The sequence below is a fragment of the Macaca thibetana genome, chromosome 4, assembly GCF_024542745.1.
Source record: "Macaca thibetana thibetana isolate TM-01 chromosome 4, ASM2454274v1, whole genome shotgun sequence".
NCBI lineage: Eukaryota > Metazoa > Chordata > Mammalia > Primates > Cercopithecidae > Macaca > Macaca thibetana.
In genome coordinates, this window is record NC_065581.1 from 25,354,394 (window position 1) to 25,375,863 (window position 21,470).

At 40.7% G+C, this 21,470-nt stretch overlaps 2 protein-coding genes and 1 pseudogene across 16 annotated transcripts in view; 2 read left to right on the forward strand and 1 right to left on the reverse strand.

Moving 5' to 3' along the window:
• LOC126952976 (cytidine monophosphate-N-acetylneuraminic acid hydroxylase) overlaps positions 1 to 21,470 on the reverse strand; it is a 352,378-nt gene that overhangs the window by 264,651 nt on the left and 66,257 nt on the right. For all 5 annotated transcript variants that reach the window (XM_050788206.1, XM_050788209.1, XM_050788207.1 and 2 more), the window contains one exon: positions 6,963 to 7,096. The gene's annotated coding sequence lies outside the window, so the exon portion shown is untranslated. The remainder of the gene's footprint in view (positions 1 to 6,962; positions 7,097 to 21,470) is intronic.
• CARMIL1 (capping protein regulator and myosin 1 linker 1) overlaps positions 1 to 21,470 on the forward strand; it is a 343,419-nt gene that overhangs the window by 85,663 nt on the left and 236,286 nt on the right. The window lies entirely within an intron of this gene.
• On the forward strand, positions 20,838 to 20,937 carry LOC126953997 (uncharacterized; annotated as a pseudogene).

Here is a 21,470-nt window from a genome sequence, read left to right on the forward strand (position 1 = left end):
AGTGAGTACCTGACCGGTGTAGAATGACTTAAAATTCCAGACTTGGGAGCATTTCTCAGGATGCCAGTAGGTATTAAAAATTGTTTTTGACCAAGTAAATTTGGAGAAAAATGGGTTAAGTGAAGTTGGATAGGGATTTTCTTTTTTATTGGTGCTTCCAAAGGGGGATGATATATGCTGCATTTCCCAAATTTATTTGACCAGGGACCATGTATTTATTTATTTAGGAGCAGCTCAGAGGATTAGTGTTCTATGGAGAACACTGTGAAAAACGCTGTTCTACACCACGAAAGATTTTTTTGTTCCCTCTCTTTTAGAGGGCTCTTTTATTTTGGTGCGTACATGTTTATTATTCAGAGCCAGCAAACTCTGTAAGTTTCTCCACTGGTTATGTAAAAAAGTGTTTGCATTTTCCTTGGATATTTGTGAGGTTTTGAAGGGCCAGGATAATGACCATTGAGTGAGCTCTTTCTTGGTGCCAGCTACATTGCTGAGCATTTCCTCTAGAATCTCATTAGTGGGAAGTACGAATTAGCAGTTCTGCTTTTTAGGTGAGAGGATAACTTGACCAATATGCCATTTATGGATCATTTCCAAACATGCCAGACATTTTAAGGTGAAGAGATTTTAAAGATCATGTATAGTTTTATACATAGATTGATATATAGTTGTAAGAAATTATACAGAATGATTCTGTGTCCCTTTCACCCAGTTTCTCCCAATGGTAACGTGTTGCGTAACAGTATTACAGTATCACAATCAGGCAATTAACACTGATACAGTCATCAACACTTTAACACTTTTTAGATTTCTTTTCTTTCCTTCTTTCTCCCTCCTCTCTCTCTCCCCCTCCCCCTCCCCTCCCCTCCCCTCCCTCCCCCCTCCCCTCCCCTCCCCTCCCCTCCCCCCCCTCCCCTCCCCCCTCCCCCCTCCCCCTCCTCTCCTCTCCTCTCCTCTCCTCTCGGGAGGTCTTTCTTCTTTTGAGACAGGGTCTCACACTGTTGCCCAGGCTGGACCGTAGTAGCAATATCATGGTTCAGCAGAGCCTTGACCACCTGGGCTCAAGCGATCCTCCCCCCTCAGCCTCCAATGTAGCTAGCTATGACCACAGGCATGCACTACCATGCCTGTAATTAACAAAAAAAAATTTGTAGAGATGGGGTCTTACTATGTTGCCTAGGCTGGGCTTGAACTCCTGGGCTCAAGTGACCCTCCTGCCTGGCCTCCCAAAATGTTGGCATTACAGGCATGAGCCACCATGCCCTGCCGCTTTTTAGATTTCATAGGTTTTACACACATTCTTCTTGTTTGTGTGTGTACATTTAGTTCTGTACAATTTTTCACATGTGAAAATTTATGTGACCACCACTGCAGTTAAGATACAGAACAGTTCCATCACAAGGATCCCAAATGGTATGCCTTTATAACCATAGCCAACTCTCTCCTTCTCTATAATTTTGTCGTTTTAAGTAGTCTCTATAAATGCAACTAGACAACATGTAACCTTTTGAGATTGGCTTTTTAACATCCTAGCTGCTTTTAATCCACTGTTGCCAATTTTTAAAGCAATCCTATATGAATTTTTTTTTTTTTTTTTTTTTTTTTTTTTTTTTGAGACAGAGTTTCTGTCTTGTCGCCCAGGCTGGAGTGCAGTGGCATGATCTTGGCTCACTGCAACCTCCGCCTCCTGGGTTCAAACGATTCTCCTGCCTCAGCTTCCCAGTACTGGGGTTACAAGTGCCTGCCACCACGCCTGGCTAATTTTTGTATTTTTAGTAGAGGTGGGATTTCGCCATGTTGGCCAGGCTGGTCTTGAACTCCTGACCTCAGGTGATCCACCCGCCTCGGCCTCCCAAAGGGCTGGGATGAATTCTTTTTAGTAGATGAGGAAGGGAAACCCCAGAAGAGTACAGTGTCATGCCCAAGGCTATACCACTAGTGGACCCGGAAGTGAGGAGGGGGCCCAAGCACCTCTGATTCTCAGCCTTGACTCCTTTTCACTCAGCCTTGGCCTTTCTCTATCCTGATTCCCAGTATTCACATTCTGTTTCTACCGACACAGTTCTCCTTTTCTCTTCCTCTGTACTCAAAATAAAGTCTCTTTTGTTTTTTATAAATCTTAAATTTTAAAAAAGAAGCTTGGATCACATTATTATTTTGGAAGTGCAGAGATTGGATATTTTTTCCGTCCAGCTCTATTTTGGTCTTGTTACCATTTTCAGTGTTTTCTGTGCTGAGTTCCTTCACCACCTTGATGCTGCCACAAATGATGAGGATGGTTGTAGGGTAGAGAATAAAGGTAGAGATTCTTGCACATCATTTCTTGAATCCGTGTATAGGCATCTTTGGCTTGCAGCCCATCTGAGTGCTGTATTCAGCCTACTAGCTTTGGTTGCTCTGGTGCTAAACATATTCCCAGCGCCTCTGGGACTTAACTCACTACAGACAAGAAGCTGTCAGTGCACTGAGGGATAGTGGGAAAGCAAAATGCATACATTTCTATTTATCACAGTAGTGCCAGATGCTGTATATTTAAGAAAAAACTTCCAATATTGGAGAAGAATTACCCCCTATCGACCTCACTTTTTTAAAGACAGGGTCTGGCTCTGTCACCCAGACTGGAGTGTTTTGATGCAGTCTCAACTCACTGCAACCTTCACTTCCCAGGCTCAAGTGATTCTCCTGCCTCAACCTCCTGAGTAGCTGGGACTATAGGCATGTGCCACTGCACCTGCCTCATTTTCTTTTTTAGTAGAGATGGGGTTTTGCCTTGTTGCCTAGGATGGCGTCGATCTCTTGAGTTCAAGCGATCCGCCTGCCTTGGCCTCCCAGGGTACTAGGATTACAGGTGTACAGGTGTGAGTCACCATGCCTGGCCATAAGCCTTTTGAAATTTGTACTTTTGAAATGTATGTGGGATGTAGTATTTAAGATTAGGAAACAGCAAAATGTGTAGATTTTTGTTGATCATTGAACTGCCTAGACATTCTCTTCTTTCAGTGTCCATTTATGTATGTATGTATTATGTATTTAGAGACAGTGTCTTGCTCTGTTGCTCCAGCAACAGTGGCATTATCACAGCTCACTGAAACCTCAAACTCCTGGGTTCAAGCAATCCTCCCAGTTCAGCCTCCCAAATAGCTGGGATTACAAATCTGTACTACCATGCCTGGCTAATTTACCAAAAAAAAAAAAAAAAAAAAAAAAAATTGTAGAGATGTGGTCTCACTGTGTTGCCCAGGCTGATCTTAAACTCCTAGCCTCAAGCAGTCCTTCCATCTTGGCTTCTCAAAGTGCTGGGATTACAGGCATGAGCCACCATACCTGGCCTTTCAGTGTCTTTGAACTAGCTGTTCCCTCTGCCTGGAAAACTTTCCTAAGATTTCCATGCAGTTTGGGGCACTTCCTCACCTTCTTCAGATCTCTGTACAATGTTACCTTTTTTCTGTGTCTGTACCTGACATTTAAAATTGTAATACCTCACCCTCACACCATTTTGCTTTATTTTTCTCCGTCACACTTTGATCAGCTTTGAACATGCCCCATGGCTTTGTTATGTGTCTATGCATTGTTTTCTCTTTCCTAGAATGTAAACCTCCTGAAGGCAGGGATCTTTGCCTATTTTGCTCCCTGCTGTATATCCAGCCTTTTAGAATAGTGCCTAGTAAATACTAGATCTCATAATGCATTATACAAATAAATGAAAGTTTTCAAGATTAAAGATTTGTTTGAATTAAGTTAACCAACAGCACCCTCTTACAGGACACAAGAGAATAATCATGTCTGCCCCTGGTAAGATGCTCACTTAAAAATGGTTGTGTTGGTTTAATATAAGTGTGTTCTTTTCTTGCCTACTTAAATGTATTTCTCACTATGACTTTTCCTTTGGAAAATGATTGACTTTGGGGGAGCTCTTTCAGAGGTAAAGGAAGTTAGCTAGCAGATCTAGGTAACTGAACCTTGCATACTATTCTAGAAATGTTTATACTTCTGCCAAATTGACGCATCAGTTCAGTGTTTGCATAACCACCTGTGTAATTACTCATAGTAGCATTCCAGTATGCATTTGCTGAACTGTACTCTTCAATTTTGCAATAAAAGTATTTTCACATGTTGGCTGCTACTGTGAAAATTGGTTTCTCTCAAATGTTCAGAAAAGCTTGTGCTGCAGTTTTGATGTGGGGGTGTGGTCTAGTGCTGCATAACATTTGCTTTTTTGGTGGAAGGGGGATCCTTGATGTAAACTTTTGGTTTCAGTTTCTCTCTTTGGAGCTGTTTTTGTTAGTGCTAAGAATACTGAGGGTATCCCTATATATGCTGGTTAAAAAACAAACAAAGCAATGTTGTCATTGACAACTTTGGTCGAGTGGGATGTAAGCTGTTGAGTGGGGTGAAGACCTGGTCTCCTTGGGGCTGATTTGGGGTTTGGGAGTGGTTTGGAGGGAGGCTGCCATTGAGGAGCAGGAAGTGGGGGTTGCTGCTGTGTCTGGAAGGACCTCCTAGCAGAGAGCTAGCAAACCAACACCACCAGTGCCCCCAGAACACTCAGCTGTGTGTGGTGTGGCTGTGTGTGCCCTTACTGGTACTCAGTCCTGTTAAGGCTTGAAGAGGAAGGTAAGGAGGGTAAGACTTGGAGAGGGAAAAGTTAAGGAGGGAGAATGTTAATACAGTAAGGAAGTAATTCATATGTTGGGACAGGTTCCTGTGTGTGAACACTTGACTTCCAAACAGCCCACACTTGGCTTCATTATTTACAGACCATCTCTCCCGTGCTGCCTTCAGACTCTTCCCCCAAACCCTGACGGAGCCTTGGTCTGTCACCTAGGCTGGAGTGCAGTGGTGCGATCTTGGCTCACTGCAACTTCTGCCTCCCAGGTTCAAGTGATTCTCCTGCCTCAGTCTCCCGAGTAGCTGGGATTACAGGCACACACCACCACGCCTGCCTGATTTTTGTATTTTTAGTAGAGATGAGGTTTCACCATGTTGGCCAGGCTGGTCACAAACTCCTGACCTCAAGTGATCCGCCTGCCTTGACCTCCCAAAGTGTTGGGATTACGGGTGTGAGCCACCGCACCCGGCCACATTCAGACCTTTCCATGTCAGCTGAACTGTCAGTAAAATTCTGAGCACAACTCTGGGAGAAATTCAGAGTTCAAGTCAGTTGATATGCCAGAAGCAGAGAACCCTGATCCTTACTGGAGTTGACTAGGACACTTTCTCTTTATTAGTTAAAGGTGTGGCTAAATTTAAATAACTAATAGACATCAGACACGACTTGTTTAGTTTCCGAGAGTAATTGTTAGCTGTCCTTTTCCCAAGGGAAGTAAACTAAGCTGAATTACTTAAATCACACTTTTTCCATTTCTTAAAATGATTTCCATTTCCCTGCCCTAGGAAAAGTAGGCGGCTGCAGAGAGGTTGTGACAGAATTATAAAGCTATTTGGGTTAAATTAGCCCAGTACATCACTCTTACAGCACATTGAACAGACAGCTAACACCTCCTAATAAGCACCAGCTGCATACAGATCAATGTTTCCAAGTGAAATCAAAGACATGCTTTCAATTTAGAGAGACAAAACAGACATTACTCCAGAATCTCATAGAACCCCAGATTATTATGATATAACCAATAACGCAAGACCCACCTGATTGGCAGTTCTGTGAATCTCCCTAAAATCTCTACTAGAATGGTTAAGTCCTGTAGTCTTTACTCTGGAGTCCTCTGTCTACCTTTCAGAAACGGTTGAAATATCTAGATGTGGAATTAATGAGCTTTTACATGTCTACACTCTTGCTTTATGTATTTTAATGTGATAAATGGCTTCATGTATGTATATTCTTCCTTGTTCCAGACTCGTGTTTTTTGACTAAAATGTTTAATTGGTCAAAATGTGTTGTCTTGATCAATATGTTACACAGAATGATGTATTTATTGATTTACTGTAAAGCATTTCAATGGAGCAACTCTGTTAGGAGAGTTCATTTTTACCATTTTAGCAAGGAAAATTTGCCAGTTATTTTGGCTGAATTTAAAACCCCTTACATGATTAGGTCACATGTCTATTTCTACTATAATAGAGGAGTGTAAGTAACTAAGTTTATCCAAACTTTTAGGAGTCTCCTTTCAGGCTCAAATTAGTTAGTCTGGTGTCTATACAGGGCCTTTGTTAAAGGCTGGATTTAAATATTGGGTGGATCTGTCTTGGATCCTGTTCTAGGGAATGCTTCTTGGAAGTCCCAGACGGGGAACTCATCATAACCTGGTTTTACCCCTTAGCATGGCCCTGTGCCATCGACACCATTAGAGCAAGGCTCAGTGTCTCGAGCTTTAGTTTTATTCTCAACCCATTGATCGCTCTTGCAGTCAGCTTAACAGTTGAATGCAATGCTGTATTTTGATTTTTTTTTTTTTAAGCTAGTCCAGAAATTACCACAGCTGCTTCTCAGTTAATCAGATGCTTAAGACTCCCCGTTTCCACATTGCTTGGCTGCTACATTTTTATAACACCACAGCTGTCTGGGTCTAGCTTGTGCCCCTCGCCCCCCTTACCCCTTTCCATCTGCCACCTCTCACCGCTTCCTCACTTGCTGTGTATTGAGGTGGCAAATTCCCAAGTAAACTGCTGACTTTTTTCCTCTGCAGGAAGGCTGGGCCTTTGGTTCACAGTAGCCTCTTTCACCAGAACTCTTGTAGGCTAGGAACCAACCCTGGAGTACTGCTGCTCTCAGAAGTCCCCACATTTGCCTCTGGAGCTTGCTTTGTATGTTTGGGTATTGAATTTTCCCCTTGACTTGGAAACTTTTGCAAAGAAACTGAAAGGTGCTTTCAGATTAAGCAGCTGTGACTCCCCCTCCCAGCCACTCTCCTTGTTTTCTAAAGCTCAAAGTCTTACTTGAAGTGAGGAGAGAAGGTAGGTAGGTCGCAGTCCAGATTTTCCTGTTTGTGAATGATGTTGCTTACCTTGGTTGATTCCTTTTCCTTATGACGGTGCTTCTAGTCTTGGCCTTTTGCCCTGTGTGTACCATCCACTGGGAGCTGTTTTCCCTTGTCCTTTAAAGCGTATCCGACTCTATCTTCAGTGCTCTTCTAGCAAGCTGTTACAGTAAGCATAAAAACAAGCGCATTAAACTAGGAATAAAATGCCAAGTTTCTATCTCCTTGCCAACCTCATTAGAAAACAGTGATAAAGTATGTATGCATATAATTACAGTAATTAAACATTTGAAACCAGCTCAATAGGGAACCTTCTTAATGCTTTTATGAGTATGATATTTTCATTTCAGAACTGGACTCTGGGTGGCTTCTGTTTTATTCAAGACCTTCATCTTTATGGGGGTAGGAGGGGGAAGGTGTTCCTTTTGACCACAGCACCAAGCTTCTGCAAGAGTAGCTTTATTACACATGTATTAGCAGGGAACAGAGCAACCTTTCCATCACTGTGTTTATTTTTGAGGGTGTGTAGCCAGTTGTCAAATATAAAGACATGAATGGCCTGGCTAGTAAAGAAGACATGTGGAAAATAATCGTAAACTGCCTGCCATGATGTGCTTGCTCTTAGGAGCAAAGGATGGGAATATTTTGTCTTTTGTACTGCCCCGATGGAGTCATATAGCCCCTGCATTTGTGTGGGATGATAGAATAGCACTATGGGGTTTGTCTGCCTCGTAACTCTTCCACCCTGAGAGCTGTTCTCTCTTAGAAGTGGAAAGTCGAAAGGACTAACTGTAGGTTGAACCAGGAGTTTTGTTCACTAGATTGTTTTTTCAGTTGAGAGATATATATATATATATATACACACATACATATATATACATATATATATATATCTGTGTGTGTAAAATTTCAATAGCTTTTGAGGTACAAATGGTTTTTGGTTACATGGACAAATTGTATAGTGGTGAAGTCTGAGATTTTAGTGCACCCATCATCTGTGTATAGTGGACCCAATATGTAGTTTTTTTCTCCCTCATATCTCCTCCCCTCCCCTCTTCTGAGTCACCAAAGTTTGTTAAATGACTCTATATGCTTTTGTGTACCCATAGTTTAGCTCCCACTTATAAGTGAGAACGTATGGTATTTGGTTTTCCATTCCTGAGTTACTTCATGTAGAATAATGGCCTCCAGCTCCATCCAAATTGCTGTGAAAGATATTTCATTCTGTTTTATGTCTGAGTAGTATTCTATAGTGTATATAGACCACGTTTTCTTTATCCACCATCAGTTGATGGGCACTCAGGTTGGTTCTGTGTCTTTGCAAGTACAAATGGTGCTATGATGTGTGCACATGTCTTGATAGAATGACCTCTTTTCCTTTTAGTAGATGCCCAGTAGTGGGATTGCTGGGTGGAATGGTATATTTACTTTCAGTTCTTTAAGGAATCTTCATGCTGTTTTCCATACAGGTTGTACTAATTTACACTCCCACCAGCAGTGTATAAGTAAGTGTTCCCTTTTTACCACATCCTTGCCAACATCTATTGTATTTTAACTTTTTAGTAATGGCTATTCTGGCTGGGTGGTATCTTGTTGTGGTTTTAATTTGCATTTCCCTGATGATCAGTGATGTTGAACATTGTTTTGTATATTTGTTGGCTATTTGTATATCTTCTTTTGAGAAATGTCTATTCATGCCATTTGCCCACTTTTTGATGGGATTGTTTTTTTTTCTTGCTAATTTATTTGAGTTACTTGTAGATTGTGGATATTAGTTCTTTGTCAGATGCATAGTTTGCAAATATTTTCTCCTACTCTGCGGGTCGTCTGTTTACTCTGATGATGATTTGCTGTGCAGAAGCTTTTTCGTTTAATTAATTTCTATTTATTTATTTTTGTTTTTGTTGCATTTGCTTTTGGGGTCTTAGTCATAAATTCTTTACCTAGACCAATGTCCAAAAGTTCTTCCTAGGTTGTCTACTCTAATTTTTATGGTTTCAGCTCTTAGATGTAAGTCTTTGATCCATCTTGAGTTGATTTTTGTATATGGTGAGAGATAGGGATCCAGTTTCATTCTTATACGTGTGGCTATCCCGTTTTTTCAGCACCATTTATTGAATAGGGAGTCCTTTCTCCAATTTATGTTTTTGTATACTTTGTTGAAGATCAATTGTGGTTGTAAGTATTTGGTTTTATTATTGTGTTCTCTATTCTGTTACATTGGCCTCTGTATTTACTTTTATACCAATGCCATGCTGTTTTGGTAACTATAACCTTGTAGTATAATTTGAAGTTAGGTAATATGATGCCTTCATGTTTGTTCTTTTTGCTTAGGATTGCTTTGGCTATTTGGGTTCTTTTTGGTTTCATATGAATTTTTTTTTCTAATTCTGTGAAAAATGATGTTGGTATTTTGATAGAAGTTGCATTGAATCTCTAGATTGCTTTGGGCAGTATGGCCATTTTTGTGAAATTGATTCCTCCAATTCATGAGCATGCGATATTTTTTCCATTTGTTTGTATTATCTTTGATTTCCTTCAGCAGTGTTTTGTCGTTCTCCTTGAAGAGATTTTTCACCTCCTTGGTTAAGTATATTTCTAGGTAACTTATTTTATTTTATTTTTGCTGCTATTATAAAAGGGATTGAGTTCTTGATTTGATTCTCAGTTTGATTGTTGTTGGTGTATGGCAGTGCTACTGATTTGTGTACATTGATTTTGTAACCTGAGACTTCAGTGAGTTCATTTATCAAATCTAGGAGTCTTTTGGAGGAGTCTTTAGGGTTTTCTAGGTATACAGTCATACTACTGGCAAACAGAGATAGTGTAACTTACTCTTTTCCAATTTGGATGCCCTTTATTTTTTTCTCTTGCCTGATTGCTCTGACTAGGGCTTCTGGTGCTATGTTGAATAGAAGTGGTGAAAGTGGGCTTCCTTGTCTTGTTCCAGTTCTGAAGGGCAATGATTTCAACTTTTCCCCTTCAGTATGATGTTGGTTGTGGATTTGTCATATATGGCTTTTATTATTTTGAGGTATATTCCTTCTATCCCTAGTTTGTTGAGAATTTTTATCATAAAGGGATGCTGGATTTTACCAAATGCTTTTTCTGCATCTATTGAGATGATTGACAGGTTTTTGTTTTTTTAAAATTCTGTTTATGATGTTTCACATTTATTGACTTGCATTTGTTAAACCATCCCTATATCCTGGATGAAACCCACTTGATCATGGTGAATTATCTTTTTGATGTGCTGTTGGATTCAGTTTGCTAGTATTTTGTTGAGGATTTTACATCTATGTTGATTCAAGGATATTGTTCTGTAGTTTTCTTTGTCTTTTTTTTTTTTCTGTTATGTCCTTTCCTGGTTTTGGTATCAGGGTGATATTGGTGTCATAGAATGAGTTATAGAGGATACCCTCTTTCTCAATCTTTTGGAATAGTTTCAGCAGATTGGTACCAATTCTTTGAATGTCTGGTACAATTCAGCTGTGAATCTATGTGGCCCTGTGCTTTCTTTTTCTTTTTCTTTTTTTTTTTTTTTTTTTTGGCAATTTTAAAATTACTGATTCAGTCTTGCTACTTTTTGTTGGTCTGTTCAGGATTTCTATTTCTTCCTGATTCAAGTTAGGAGGATTGTATGTTTCCAGGAATTTGTCCATTTCCTCTAGATTTTCTAGTTTGTTTGCATGGAGGTGTTCGTAGTAGTCTTGAACGATCTTTTACATTTCTGTTGGTTATAATGTCTCCATTTTCATTTATTTATTTTATTTTTTTGACAGAGTCTCGCTTTATCGCCAGGCTGAAGTGTAGTGGTGCGATCTTGGTTCAATGCAACCTCTGCCTCCCTGGTTCAAACGATTCTCCTGCCTTAGCCTCCCTAGTAGCTGGGATTATAGGCATGTGCCACCACACCTGGCTAATGTTTTTGTATTTGTAGTAGAGACTGGGTTTCACCATGTTGGCCAGAATGGTCTCAATCTTCTGACCTCGTGATCTGTCTGCCTCAGCCTCCCGAAATTCTGGGATTACAGGCCTGAGCCACCACGCCCAGCCTCCATTTTCATTTCTAATTGAACTTACTTGAATCTTTTCCTGGTTAATCTAGCTAATCATCTATTGATTTTTTTTATCTTTTCAAAAAACCAAGTTTTTGTTTCCTTGATCTTTTTTATTTTTTGTTTGTTTGTTTCAGTTTCATTTAGTTCTGCTCTAATGAGAAACTCTTTGTTATTTCGTTCATTCTGCTAGCTTTGGGTTTGGTTTCTTCATGTTTCTCTAGCTCCTTGAGGTATGAGGTTAGGTTGTCAGTTTGTGATCTTTCATACTTTTTGATGTAGGCATTTAGTGCTATAAACTTAACTCACAGCATTGCTCTTGCTGTATTCCAGAGGTTTTGATGATGTGTGTCACTGTTATTCATTTTGAAATATTTCTTAATATCCATCTTGATGTCATTGTTCACCTAAAAGTCATTCAGGAGTAGGTTGTTTAATTTCTGTGTATTTGTATAGTTTTGGGAATTCCTTTTGGAGATGATTTCTGGTTTTTCCATTGTGGTCTGAGAAGGTACTTGGTATGATTTTGATTTTTTAAAATGTATTGAGACTTGTTTTGTGGCCTGTCATATGGTGTGTCTTGGAGAATGGTCCATGTTCTGATGAGAAGAACGTATATTTTGCAGTTCTTGGGTGGGATATTCTGTGAATATATTAGGTCCCTTTGTTCTAGAGTATAGTTTAAGCTTGGTATTTCTTAGTTGACTTTCTTCCTTGATGATCTATGTAGTGCTGTCAGTGGAGTATGGAAGCCACTATTATTATGTTGCTGTCTATTTCTTTTCTTAGGTCCAGTAGTAATTGTTTTATGAATCTGGAGTTCCAGACTTAGGTGCATATATATCTAGAATTGTAATACCATCTTGTTCGATTGATCCTTTTATTATTATGTAATGGCATATTTTGTCTTTTTTTACTGTCGTTGTTTTAAAGTCTGTTTTATCTGATGGAAGAATTGCTTTTCCTGTTCACTTGTGATTCTCATTTACATGGAATATCTTTTTCTACCTCTTTACCTGGAGTCTATAAGAGTCTTTTCATGTTAGTTGATTCTCTTGAAGACAGCAGATACTTGATTTGTGACTTTTTATCCATTCTACCAAAGTATATCCTTTAATGGAGTATTTAGTCTCAAGATGCAAGATATTGTTCAGTTATCGTGTTGTTACATAGATACTTGGTTTTCTTCATTGTATTATGGTTTGATATATCCTATACGTTTTATGCTTTCTAGAGGTTCTATTTTGGTGCATATCAACCTTTTGATTCAAGATTAATAACTCCTTTTAGCATTTCTTGTAGGGCTGGTCTGGTAGTGACACATTCCCTCAGCATTTGCTTCTCTGAAAAAGACTCCATTTGTAAAACTTAGTCTTGCTGGATAAAAAATTCGTGACTGACAGTTATTCTGTTTGAGGAGGCTAAAGATAGGACTCCAGTCCCTTCTGGCTTGTATGGTTTCTGCGGAGAAGTCTGCTGTTAGTCTGGTATGTTTTCCCCTGTAGGTTGCCTGATACTTTTGTCTCACTACTCTTAGAATTCTTTCCTTCATGTTTACTTTAGATAGCCTGATGACTGTATGCCTTGATGATGTCCTTTTTGCAGTGAATCTCCCAGGAATTATTTATGCTTCTTGCATTTGGTTACCTAAATCTCCCGCAAGGCCAGGGAAATTTTTCTCACCTATTTTCTCCAATAAGTTTCCCAAACTTTTTGCTTTCTCTTCTCCCTCAGTAACACCATTGATTTTAAGGCTTGACTGTTTTACGTAATCTCATTTCTTGGAGACTTTGTTCATTTCTTTTAATTCTTTTTTCTTTATTTTTGTCTGGGTTAATTTGAAAGGCTTATCTTCAAGCTCTGAAATTCTTTTTTCTACTTGTTCTAGTCTAGCGTTAAAACTTTCCAGTATATTTTGCAATTTTGTAAGTGTATCTTTAATTTCCAGAAGTTCCGATTGATTTTTCTTCAGAATATCTAGCTCTGTAGAAAATTTTTTGTTCATACCGTGAATTGTTTTTTCAATTTCTTTATGCTCTTTCTTGTATTTCCTTGAATAGCTTTAATAATCCACCTTTTGAATTCTTTATCTGGTATTTCAAAGATTTCATCTTGGTTTGGATCCATTGCAGAAGATCTAGTGTGATCTTTTGGGGTTGCTATAGAACCCTGTTTTGTCATATTGCCAGAATTATTATTATTATTTTTTGAGATGGAGTTTTGTTCTTGTTGCCCAGGCTGGAGTGCAATGGCACGATCTTGGCTCACTGCAACCTCTGCTTCCTGGGTTCAAGGGATTCTCCTGCCTCAGCCTTGCGAGTAGCTGGGCTTACGGTGCCCACCACCATGCCCAGCTAATTTTTGTATTTTTAATAGAGACGGGATTTCACCATGTTGGCCAGACTGATCTTGAACTTCCTACCTCAGGTGATCTGTCTGCCTCAACCTCCCAAAGTGCTGGGATTACAGGCATGAGCCACCGCACCTGGCTGCCAGAATTATTTTTCTAGTTCCTTCTAATTTGAGTAGGCTATTCTAATTATTCTTGAATTTATTTTTGATTTGACTTAAAAAAAATTTTTCCCCCTTGAGGATGTGACTTTAATGTTTATAGTTTATTATAGCCTAATTCAGCTCTTGGTGGTTTCAAGGGTGAAGACTTTGTATGAGTTCCTTGGTTACAGAGAGTCTTTGCATGATAGCTTTCTCAGATGCAGGTTGTAGTAGCATAGGGCTTGGTTGTGAGCAGGTTCATTGTCTCCTGTGGGGTTGGAATTGCAGAGGTCTCTTAAAGCTGATCTCATTCCCCAGTGGTGTACACGTTTTAATTAATTTATTTTTTTCAGCAGTATTTTATTTACTGAGTTGAACAGCTTAGGCTTCAGGCCAGTAGGAGAGATGTCCATGGGTAAAAATCAGCTGTGGCTAAAGCAGGTTGGTAAATGCAATACTCAGTGGTATGCAGAGGTCTCAGCCTTGATAGAAGCAGCTGGGGCAGCTCTCATTGAAATGCACTGAGGTTTTTTCAAGGGAAAGGGAAGAACCCACCTCAGCTTCCCTACTAGACTAGCAGGAAAGTGATCCACCTTCCAATTACACTCCTGACTCAGCGTTCCAGCTATTCAGATCAGGCACCTCTTTTCGTCTGTAGGAATGTTGATGTTCATCATAGAAAGGATTGTACCCCTTGTGCAAGCTTGAACCTAGGGGACATTCTTTCTATGTGGATGCAGCCACCCTGAAGTATCCCAGAAAGAATGTCTACAGGTACATCCATGCTGAGCTCCCATGGGGGAAGCCTCAGCTATGTCGATGGTGGATGAAAGGGAGAAGAAATCACCTTCTTTAAGACCCTTCGTGAGCACCAGAGCTAACTGGCTGTTGGGGTAGAGCCACAGACATTTTCTGCTGAGCCAAGCACTGCAACTGTGTCTCTGCTAAAAGAAACTTCCCAGAAATGGAAAGTTCTGGGACTCAAGGCCTGCCATCTTGATTCTTTTGTTTCATGGAGTGCTCCCTTGATGTCATGCATTTCTTCTTCCCTTAGGAGTAGAAGTCCCTGAAGTCCAGACTACTGTGAATGAAACTTTTATCTAGGTCTAGTTGCCTAGTGGGGCTGCTACACTCCAGGGTGGTGCTGGGGGATGTCTTCAAGGGATCCAGTGATGTGGATCCTCAAGTATCCCAGCAGTGGGTACCAGCACCAGTTCTGATGGGGATGGCAGGGGAGTGCTGTGAGATTCCTTGGTTATGAAAAGCCTTAGTGTGTTGGTTTTTTTCAAATACTGGTTGTAGTAGTAGATGAACTGGTCACATGGACAGACTCAGGATCTCTTGGTTAGCCAGGGTGTTGCAGGCAATGGTGATTGCTGAGGTCACACATGAGTTTTCTCCTTCCTGCATGCTGTGTTCTTCTGCCTGAAGATGCTATAATGGCCTGTGTCAGTTGACCTCCAATCAGAAGGTGGTGCTTGCAAAAGAGCACCAGCTGTGGTAGTGGTAGGATTTGTGCTTGCCTTATGTACCCAGGGGAGGTACTCTGGTGTCTCAGGCAATTGGTGGGGCCATAGAGCTCCCAAAAGTTTCTGTTCTACAAAGAACAAGCTAACAGGGTAGGATTGAGGGGCAAAGCCAAGTTGGGGCTGGGTCAGGCAAGTCTGTGCTCTAGCTCTCCATATGCGGGCAAAAGCAGCGGTCCCAGTGAGGATCAGAGGGCAGTTCTCTGGCTGCTGGGGTATATTCAAAGGAAAAGCACAGCTGCTTCTGCTGCACTGAAGAGTCTGCATGGAGAGTGGGGAGTAGCAGGTAGCAGCAAGCCCTACTCAGCTTTCATGCACTTGGCAAGGCAGGTCTCACAGCCACAGGGTACCACTAGCAGCAGCTAGCTGGGTTCCAGATAGTTGGCACTCAGAACTCAAAACTGCCCCAGGCCATTAGCCTTTGCATGGCCTTCAGGCCACATTTCTCTTGGTCTCCCCAAATAGCAGGGGCGGCCAACCCTTGTGCTGTCTTATGGCTGCAGCACACTTCCCATTTGCCCCTCAGTTCTGCCCAAGGGAACTTGTTCCCACTCATATCGTGAATCTCAGTTGAGCTTCTCTCAACGGTGATTGCTGGCTGAGTTAGCTGGCTGACTTCCACAAGGTCCCCTATGAGGTAGGATCAGCAGTGGCTTCCCTCTGTCCTTGCTGGAGACTGGGAGTGCACTGAAAGCTTGTCCAGTGCTACTTCTTCTCATATACTCCCCACGGCTCACTGAATCAGCTTTAGTGCTGGGTAGGGTTGAGGGCTTCCCTTGTGGCCTGGATAGCCAGATTCCCCAGTAGGAGTGTATATCCTAGAGGCAGTTTATCCTCCTCTCACACTCTGGGGACTTAGAGTTTTCCATCTACCTCATAGTAAGTTCCTATGTTTCTTCCTGAAAAAAAAAATCACAGTGTGCATCTTTCCATACTATTTTGTCGTTCCAAGTGGTAGAGGCATTCTCACAGTGCCTCCAATCTACTATCTTAGGGGTTAAAAAAAAAAAAAAAAAAAAAGCAGGTTTTATTGGGTACCTTTGGGGTGAGAGTTAGTGTACAATTTAGGAACATTATTCTTGGAACCAGACAGACCTTGGTCAGACTCCTAGCTCAGCCATTTTCTGGTTGTATGGACTACAGCAAATTTAAAACTTTAAGTCTCAGTTTCCTCATCTGTAAAACTAAAATAACACATACGCATAAGATTATTTTGAGACTTAAATAAGATAATGCATACAAAGCATTTAGCACAAAGTTTGACTCAGTAGGTGCTGTTTGGTGTTCCTGCCATTATTAGCTTTGTATTAAAGAGCTATATATTGTCCTGTCTTCTAGGAGCTTACAGTCCAGTAGGGCCGTAAGATACATATTGAGGAAAGAAAGGGAATGTCAGCCTGCTGTGATGTGTTGGGAGAGGCTTTCTTGAGGAGTTGGGATTGGGGCCACTGTGTTGTACAATGCCAGGGAACACCATTTACATCAGCTTTGAGAATGGGTCCCTCTGGAGTAGCACAGTTGCACTGCTTGGAATTTTGAGTGTGACCATGAAGGATGTGTAAAATTTGGGTAGATGGAAGAAGGAGGGGTTTGGGTTTGGGTTTGGGTTTGGTAGGAATAAACAAGATTCTTTCAGAGGACTATGAGATCTCTCAGCTGGCCAGAGAACTTTCTACATTAAGCAGAGGTAGTCAGGCTGTGTATCTTGAGGTGGCTCCAGGGCTTTGCTTCTTTCTGATCACTGAAAGGTGGATGGAATGAACCTTCTGCTGAAATGGGTACAGGTCAGGGTGAAATGCCTTTGATCTCTTCACGTTGTCTTCCTTGAGTCTCCTCAAGGGCTGGGATTGCCATATTTCCAAAAGGGCACTTTTCTGTGAATAGCCTTTTAGCCTGGTTAAGTAAACCAAAAGGCTCCCTTGCTTTTTCTGCTGTTTCTTTTTCTTTAACATTACTCGGAACTCATCTTGTTAAATATCACATTTACTCAATATGTGGAGTGATCAAGATATTGTATGTGTGACCCTGTACCCTGCTTCTACTTTGTATAGCTTTACATTTCTTTCGAACTTCTTTATGCACTTTTTTCTTTCCTTTTCTTACCTCTATGGAATTTATTCTGCCCTTTAAGGACTCTCAAAGGCATAGTAGATCATGGCATAAATTAGGTGGCAAGAAAGGATTTTCTGTATCATTAGGCTTTTCTTCTTTTAAAGCTGTGTCTTTGGTATATTTTAATTGTGAGGATGTAAATAAAGCCATATGGACCAAAAGTGAATAGCATATCCAATTATCTTGTAAATAACTTTAGCTTAGTAAATCTCCCAAGTTATTTTAAAAACACAGTATTTTATGGGGTATTTGGTATTATATGATACTCTAAAAAAGAAGTCACCAAACGTTTACTCTAAAGGGCCAGATAGCAAACATTTTAGGCTTGCGGGCAGATTCTCTGTTGTAGATACTTGGTTCTGCCATGGTAGTGTGAAAGCAGCCATAGAAAGTATACAAACTGATGGATGTGGTTATTTTGCATTAAAACTTTATTTATAACAATAAATAGTGGGTCAGATTTGGCTCTCTGGAGCAGTTTGCTAGTATACAAACTGATGGATGTGGTTATTTTGCATTAAAACTTTATTTATAACAATAAATAGTGGGTCAGATTTGGCTCTCTGGAGCAGTTTGCTGACCCTTGCCCTCAAGGAAAGAGAAAGAGATTTTGTTGGATTGGGAAGGTAAATGGAAAATTAAAATTACATGAATTACAAAATTTCCAGATAATGAACTCTATGAAAAACTAAAAAAAAATACTTATACCTCCTGCTGTTTGAATTAGATTTCATGTTTGATATGAATTTGTAAATAAATTCCAAATACCTTTATCGCTAGTTCTTCCTTTTTAAAATCTAAGGCCTGTGGTTCACAACAAGCCTCTCTTTATTAATCAACCATTTGTTGTTTTCTTTGCACCAGGCACTGTGTAGGTCATTGGAAATTTACAAATAACTTAGACACACATTTTTCCTTTAAGGAGCCACAGTCTAGACTATGTACTCTTTCCTGCCAGATGTGGACTCATGCGCCTTGGATCACACGAAATATTTGGTCTAAAGTAGCAAGAAACCTGCATTGGAAAAGGGACTTTTTGATGGTACACTCATCTTTTTTTCTCTTTCTGCTGTAAGTGTGTTTGGACTGCTATATTTTTGTTTCTCTTTATTTTCATATTGTTAGAGAAAGTCTGCTAGAATTTATAAATGGTGAGAATATTTTGATAACTTAGTTGCCAAAATTCCTAGTCTTGATTCCAGAGGTTGTGTTTTCCTGCCCTTTAAAAATTTCACTGAGTCGCCTTAATTCTGTTTTTGAGTTTCTTTAAGTTCTGCCTATCAGATTATAAACAAGCACCACCAAATTGCAGAAGGTTATATCTTAATAGTATTGAAATAGGCAGTTATAAAAAATTGTGTCACCTAAGTCTAACGGCTCCTCTAGAATGTTTTCCTTTAGACCTAAGCCATTCTGGCCCTTGCGCATTGGGTGGGTCTGTGATCTGTTTCTACTCACAACACTTCTGACACAAATGGCTGGATTTTTTCCACACCAACAACCAATTCTTCGATTCTGACACTACCCAGAGTTAGCAGAGACCCCACAGGTTATGGGCTTAGACCCACAAGACTCTTCTCCACTTTAGATACCAGTTGTAAGTCCAGGTCTCCTATACTTCGACCAAGAGATGATATATCTTGAGTTTCTGTGAGCCCCACTCTTTGGGTTCAGTAATTCTCTGTAAAAAGTCTCACAGAACTCACGAAGTCACTTTACTTCCTATTACTGGTTTGTTACAGAAGTTACAACCCAGGAGCAGCCAAATGGAAGACATGCACAGGACAAGGTATAGAGGAAGGGCATGCCCTCTCTAGATGCCTACCCTCTTAGCACCTTCATGTGTTCACCAATCCAGAAGCTCTCTGAACTCTGTAACTTAGGGGTTTTGTGGAGCTTCCATTACATAGTCATGGTTGACTGCATCACTGGTCACTGGTGATTAGTTCAATCTCCATCCCTTCTTCCCTCCCCAGAAATGGGGCAGGGGCTGAAAGTTCATTCCTCAAATTTCATGGTTGGTTCCCCTGGCAACCACCAGCCCTCATCCTGAAACTCTCTAGAGACCCACCAGGAGTCATCACATTTGCCTAAACTCAGGTATGATTGAAAATGGGTTTATTATGAACAAGAGACACTCTTCTCATTCCTATTGCCCAGGAACTTCCAAAGGTTTTAGAAATTCTGTGCTAGGAACTGGGGATGAAGACCTTATTTTTATTTTTTTAAAGACAGAGTCTCATTCTGTTGCCCAGGCTGGAGTACAGTGGCTCAATCTCAGCTCATTGCAACCTCCACCTTTCTGGTTAAAGTGATTCTCATGCCTCAGCCTCCCGAGTAGCTGGGATTACAGGTGTGCATCACCACGTCTGGCTAATTTTTGTATTTTTAGTAGAGACAGGGTTTCACCATGTTGGCCAGACTGGTCTTAAACTCCTGACTCCAAGTGTGTCTGGAGTTGGTTCCCTCCGGTGAGTTTTTGGTCTCACTGACTTCAAGAATGAAGCCACGGACCTTCGTGGTGAATGTTACAGCTCTTAATGGTGACACGGACCCAAACAGTGAGCAGCAGCAAGATTTATTGTGAAGAGTGAAAGAACAAAGCTTCCACAGCGTGGAAGGGGACCTGAGTGGGTTGCCGCTGTTGGCTGGTGGTGGTCAGCTTTTATTCCCTTATTTGTCCCCGCCTATGTCCTGCTGATTGGTCCGTTTTACAGAGTGCTGATTGGTGCGTTTACAATCCTTTAGCTAGACGCAGAGTGCTGATTGGTGCGTTTTTACAGAGTGCTGATTGGTGCATTTACAGTCCTTTAGCAAGACGCAGAGCACTCATTGGTGCATTTTTACAGAGTGCTGATTGGTGTATTTACAATCCTTTAGCTAGACACAGAGCGCTGATTGATGTGTTTATAATTCTCTACCTAGACAGAAAAGTTCTCCAAGTCCCCACTCGACCCAGGAAGCCCAGCTGACTTCATCTCTCACAAGCGATCTACCTGCCCGGGCCTCCCAAAGTGCTGGGATTACAGGCATGAGCCACCATGCCTGGCCTTATATTTCTTATTATATCATAAAATCACAGGGGAGTTAGATGGGGGTGAGGGAGGAAAGTATATGAACGAGAGAAACTCTAAAGTCCAAATAAGGGCAGAATGTGGACTTCTTTGGCCCTGAGGAGTGGGTTGGGTTGAGTAAAATGGGGTGGTTTGATCGGACAGGTTCTGATGAATCTGGTAGTGGGTACCTCAGGAGCCAAGAGGACATTTAAATGTAACAGTGTCACAGAAAAGATAGAAGATTGTTTGCTAACTTGGGTAGCGGCATGAGAAAGTGGGTCTGCTGTTGGGAATAAGGTAGGCTCGGATTGTGGTTTTGGAGGGTGCCAAGAAATGTCTTTATAAGGTTTCAAATGTACATAGATGTAGAAGGAAGAATGATGCCATTCTAAAGTTGTTTTGAAGTGAAAAACAAAAATAATGTATTTTAAAGATACAAATAATTTCCGTAAACATATAACAATCCATAGAGAAGAGTGTAGTCTCCTTCTGGTGACATTAATTGAAATACTTTATGCCAGGGTGGATGAAATCTATGTTTAAATTACTGGTATTAGTATTTTGGTATTTTCCCTTCAGTAAGATAACCTTGATTTCTTGCTTTTTGTGTCCTGATTACCTTGAAGTTAATATCTTGAAATAGAAAAACTGTGGTTCTTGCTTTGGTAGCACATATACTAAAACTGGAACAATAAAGACACGAATATGGCCCCTGTGCAAGGATGACATGCAAATTTGTGAAATGTTTCATATTTTTTAAAACAAAATTGTGGCTATTGTGTTTTTCAAACTTTGTATTATGCAAAACTTCTTGAGAACAAATAATTATGGGAACTTTTAAATACACGCAAAAATAGAATAGGATAATAAACTTTCCATCTACATTTTATTTATTTATTTATTTATTTGTTTAATTTTTGAGATGGAGTCTCGCTCTGTTGCCCAGGCTGGAGTGCAATGGTGTGATCTTGGCTCACTGCAACCTCCGCCTCCTGGGTTCAAGCGATTCTTCCTGCCTCAGCCTCCTGAGTAGCTGGGATTACAGGCATGTGCCACCACGCCCGGCTGGTTTTTAAGACGTGAAATTTCAGAATGCTTGTTTTTAAGAAAGCCCAATTGCCCCAATGCTTTGTTTGAGGACAGAGCCTGAGACACAGGAGAACAGCATGGTGGGACATTACTGGTACCACTGCCAACACAGCCCACACGTAGCAACAGCACATTTTGTTGGTTTTGCCAGCGTTGAAGCTCAGATCCCTCTGTGGCCACCAATACCCAGCACCTGTGTCA